Source organism: Trichosurus vulpecula, chromosome 7 (genome assembly GCF_011100635.1).
Source record: "Trichosurus vulpecula isolate mTriVul1 chromosome 7, mTriVul1.pri, whole genome shotgun sequence".
NCBI lineage: Eukaryota > Metazoa > Chordata > Mammalia > Diprotodontia > Phalangeridae > Trichosurus > Trichosurus vulpecula.
Genome location: NC_050579.1, coordinates 102289219 through 102295218, shown reverse-complemented (window position 1 = coordinate 102295218; position 6000 = coordinate 102289219).

Below are 6000 nucleotides of genomic sequence, written 5' to 3'. Positions count from 1 at the left end.
GTAAGCAATGAGAGAGCCAGTTGGTTAGAGAAAAGGTAAAAAATAAACAGCAAATCTGATGACAGGATAAAAATACAAAAGGAGACACTATATCCAATGAATAGCAGCTTCAAATTTGCCTATTTAATTAAGGGAATGTCTCAATGAAAAGAAATAGAAAAAAATAACCATCAATATTTTAGATGAATTCTACTGATGTCAAGAATTGCCAAAATGAGGCTAGAAACCACTTCCACCAGCAAATGCTAGATCTCCTTTTTAAAGATTCATAGTGCCAAAGGGCAACATCACCTGTACTCTAATATGACATCATTTGCAAAATATTATGGAAAATGAGGATGGAAAATTTTGTGTCTTGTCATAAAACAGTAAAAGCAATTGCAGAGGAGGGGATGGAGAAGGAGTAGAGGCTGTAGAGTCAGATTTCTTGGAGAGACAGCCAGATCATACCATGAATATTTGTAAATACATTTGAAAGAATGACAGATAGATGGAAGGGGAACAGATCTGATCACTACATTTAGAGTCTCTGTCTTCTCATACTGAGTAAAAAACTGGAAATAACCATTAAGAAGATGAATTCATGAAGAGTAACTCAGCTGCACTAAATATGTAGAAAAAGTATTATTTAAAGTGCTAGAGGTGATGTGATTGTAAAAGTATTTTGGATCAATATTTAAGATATCTCAAAATAGGAAATATTCTAAAAGCCTAAAATATCAACAAAATAGTCATGACAACAAAAACACATTTATATACTGGTTTTGTGTTTACAAAATTATTTATATACATTATGTAACATTTAGAACTCATAAACAGACAAAAGTCAACAAATATCAGTTTGCAAACTTACTTTATTGTCATAAAACATTCATCCAATGGACTATGCATACAAGTGACTCAAAATGGAACTGAAAACATAAATTTGGAGGTAAATTATAGCATATTTCTTAAGATAATTTTTGTGAAAAAAAAAGTTGTATAAAATGATTTCACCGAGGAAATATATGACTAGAAAGGGAAATGAGTTGACCATGTAACAAGAGTGAGGGACGGCATATAAATATGAGTGGCTAAAATAGTCTGAATGAAATATTCAAAAACTAGAAAGCCTAGTGCACATTGGTTAGATAATCTATGAGAATTTCCACAAAATAATGGTCAAGAATTAACTTGATGAGATGACATGAGAGTATAATATCCATACATCCAAGAAAGACACTGAGTTGGGATTACAAAACGTGTCAATGTATATAAGGTACAATGACAATTGAAACAATCATCTGTCATATTCAAACCACAAAATAACCTTTTAACTGAAACATCCAAATTATTGGAGATAAATCATGGTTTTACTTAGCTTCGGATAAATGCCACTGCAGAAAATTATCTTTTCAATTTGATATTGCATGCATAGACAGTGCCATTACATGTCTCCTCCCTAGCTTATTTGAGAGACTTCCCAAAATACATATTTCTTTTTTAAATTTTTTACAACTTCATGGTTGGCTAAACTGTAGTTTGTGTTTGGCCATCTATTCCCTATTCTTTCATAAGTGAATAGTATTACTATCCATTAGTACCATTTAACTATAATTAGACTCCATTTGGTGCTAATAATTTTACTCTCTGAAGTATTGGCAACAATGTTCCATCAATTCTACATTTTCTAGAAAATACTTTTTTCTTTACTTGCTTAAATCATTTATAAAATATGCAACTTAATACTAAAACACATCCTTGGGAATTCATATATATACTTTCTTTGCCATTTTCATTTGGATTTAATTCTCAATTAATTCTTTATTTTCCTCAGCATTATTCAGTCCATCTTGATATATTTTCTGTGCTGGTATCATCTGAGAGTATTTTGAACACCTTATTAAAATTTAAGTGCTTCTATTTACCAACCTTTCCAATTTACAAGGTAAATTATGGATTTGGAGACAAAAATTAGATTTGCTTGGCATTACTTGTTTCTGACAAATCTGTTTTAACTGCTGCTTAATGTGTTTTTATTACCCAGGTGCTCCCAAGTTGATCTTCTAAAAAATAATGCATTGCTCTAGAATCATGGAAGTTGAACTAAATGGTTTCGAATTCCAATGTACTGATTTATTCATGATATTCTGAATATACACTATACTATTTTTTCTTATTTAAATTTCACTGATTTTATACAAGTGTTTGAATAAAATTGATAACAGTAAAATTGATTTCAGTCCGTTTCTTGTATATGAAAAGATAGAGTTGGTTAGATGTGATTCATTTACAAACCATGTAGTTTTACTAAAAAGTTTGCTAATACTGTTGAACCTTACTTTTGACTTCAGTTACTATGATCTTCCATGTTTTAGTTCCCAGACTGAAATAAATTGGGCATCTAGTAATTTTCCAATTGGCATGAAAAGGAGAATGGAAAACTCAGGACCCATAGCTTATCTTTCTTTCCTTTTTCTTCCTACTTTCACTACCTTTGTTCAGGTCCTCATTCTCTCTTACTGGAATAATTTTTAATTATCTCCCTACCACTAATGCCACTTTGCACCCCTAATCATCTGCAATGCTGTGCCAAAAGCTAAAGTATTATGCAATGCTTCTTTATGCCCCATTCTGTTATGTAACTCAAGTATATGCAATGTCTCATTATATCTATTGATTCAATTTCAACCCACTCATCCTGGCAACCATGCCTTTCTATAGTCTGGCTCCACTTTACCTATTCAACCGTAGTGACTTATGCTGTAAGAAGTAGGCAAAAGCATGAAGAAGGTAAATTTTGTCTTCTATGCCTCAGAATCCTTTTATCTTCTGCTCTACCCCATCCTCCAAATGTCCAATAAAGTAGCCAAAGGCTTTATGCTCTGTCATTATTTTCCTATTAAAACCTATTGTCAGAAAGAATTCAATGCAATTTCAAGAACAAAGATTTACTGAGAGCTGGAATATAGCATACTGTGATGGGTTCTGGGAATACAAAAGCAAAACTGAGAGGGTCCTTCCCTCCTTGCAAGGACGTTCCATCCTACTGAGAAGATACAACATGTACCAAGGTAGGCACATCATAATACAAAACAATTTCAGGAAGAAGAGAAGGCTAACAATTGGAGGACTAAAGGAGGAAGGAGGAATCACCTGAGCTGTGCTTGGATGGATATCATAAGGATCATATGATCTAGGTAGTAGTGCATACCAGAACTTAGAAACCATATATGCAGAAACGTGGAAGTGGGAAGTATATTTTTTATTAGAGGAGCAGCTAGCAAGCAAATTAATCTGGAATAAATGGTACATGGATAAGAGTAATATGATTGGGAAGGTAGGTGGAATCTAGATTGTAAAAATTTTAAATATGAGGCTGAGAAGGTTATATGTTATCCTAATGGAGAGGGCCAGAAAAGATATAATATCTGTGATTTTAAATTCCTAATACAAATTTAAGACATTTATTGAGGGGCTTTGTACTTTAATAGTTCTAGAAGTGGAAATGAATCTGGGGTCACTTTTCTTAATTGCTGAGTAAGATATGAAGGAATCTTGGACCATTTATCCCTATAGCTGTCACTATAAAAGAGCCTAAACCCTCAAAAAATGTCTCAGTGCCCACAGAGGCATTCCTTGCAATACTTTATTCTAAATATCTTCTTTTAAAAATAAAAATACCCCTAGGAGAGATGCCATATCGACTCACTTGTACCTTAGAGAGAAGCCTTTACTCAAGTCTGGGATGGCAAAAACCTATTGCACTATTTTGCCTGGGGCTTGACTTCTATAAGGAAAGTTTAAAGTCAGCTTTAGTAAACGATGTAGCTGCTACATTAGGCAGCTGATATCATTAGCAACAGTAGCAAAAACAACAACAAAATAGATGGCCTTATCTCTAATTCTGAGGACATCTTTAGAGTGGTAAATCTGCTCTGAAATGTTATCTGTTTCACATACTGTGAATCATCATCTTTTTAAAAAAATTGGACTCAGTATTCTGTGTATGAAGCTAAAGTATTATGCAATGCTTCTTCACCTTGGATTTTTATAGGAGTAGTTAAGATTTTAAATTGCTGATCTCTCAGAAATTACAAATGAAATATGCCACTGTCTATTAGCTGGCTTGGTCAGTGGCCAAATAAATTCACATAGTCTTTTCTTTCTGTGACACTCCCAATTCCAATGTGCCAAAACAAGAATGAATAAGTTCTGTTGCATCTAGTATTTTTTTACAAAAACTTTTTCCTATGTAATTTACTAAACAGAAAACACAAGTTTAATGACCTTTGCATTCAATCATTGCTCAACAATAAGGGTAATACTTTCTGTACATGGCCTTGCATTTATTGTGATATTGACTTTAGGTAATAGGGTTGATGCAAGATAAAGCTCTTTGGAGTTGTGTCAACGGGAGAGTGGGCTATCATTAGGGAACTCAAGATAACCCTTCACAGTTTTATGCAAAGTGGGTAGAACAATTTTCTTAGTGGCCTTATGGAGGTATTAAAATACAGTCAAAAGGGTACTGAACTAGTAGGCACAACTGAGGTTTCAATAGAAAGAAAATTCAAGCAAGCCACAATTTATTTCTGAACCTGGACCTTCATATCCTTTTCTGTAAAATGGGCATAATCTAAACTGATAGGCCTTCTTCACAGAGGAGTTGTGAGGAACAGGTGCAAGCATATATATAAAGGATTTATGAGCTAGGAAGCATCATTCAAATATATCGTGTTTAATCAAAATTGTGCCCATGTAGGTGAGAAACAGGATGTTAGAGGTGGGGCAGCATAAAGAACATAAATATAAATAAATATGAAACTGTTTTTGTATATCCTACCACAATGATTTGGGGGAAGAAGAGGACAGGGGAAGATGGAACATAGCATGGTGAACAAATTAGCAAAAAAGAAAGTTAAGCCATTTAGAACATGTATTTTCTCAGAAAGAATACTATTTCAGGTAGTAGTGAGCTTGTCTATGTAAGAGAAACCAGGAAGAGTATTAGAACAAAATATTCTCTTTATTCTCAGGATCAGCCCATTTGCTATTAGGGATGAATAATGCTGTTTGGAGTCTTGTTTCTCAACTCTTCCCAGATCCCCCATCTCAACATTCTTATCCTGGCAAAATGAGACAAAAATGAGGACCTGGGCATCTTGCCCCACGAAACCTAGAGTAGAAACATCAAATACAAACACCTGTAAACTAAGGTGTTTCAGGGAGAAGGTGTTACAATAAGCCAGCCTGGAGCAGTTATGAGAGTTGTCAGGGTTTGCATGGTGATAGTAATTGTATTTAACTAGTCTGATTCTGCTAAAAAGACCCTCAGATTAGAGGCAGAACATGGTAAAAAATTACCATACTCTTGGAATGGTTTGCTTGGAATCGTCACATATAGAACAACCTATAAGATTTGTTTTCCTTTTTCTACTTTTGAAACAAAATGAATTTTAATTAGTAAGAGCTTTACCAGTTATTGAAAACATGAGGATAACTAGTGCTGGTTAAAGAGAAGTCTGGAGTAGCTATTGCCTTCATGATCTAATCCAACTGCAAATCTATCAAGCAGAATTTTCTGTGACAGTGCCATAGTACAGCATCATCCATTGTTCTCAATCTTTTCCCATTGGAAGATAGTTGGCATCTTCCCTGACTTTGAACAAAGGACCCCCAAGGAGTCACACACAGAATTATTGCAAGGAAACTGTCAATCTATATATTCTCAAAACAGATGTATTTTCTCTATAATAGGAAAAATAGTATAAAGCACTCCTATGTAAGGGTCCATAAAAAATATTGATTTTTTAAAAGGGTCCCCTCAAAAACTCTGAGAACCACCAGTTCATGGCCCCTTCTTTGAATATGCACTCTGCACATTTTTGCCTATATTGCTGCAATGTTTTTCCCAGTGTGCTGTTTGTCTCATAAAGGACAGACAGATTGATTCAGACTTAGGCAAAAACAAGTCAACAACTCTTTATTAAAGCCTTCTATCCACCAAAATGATTTCCA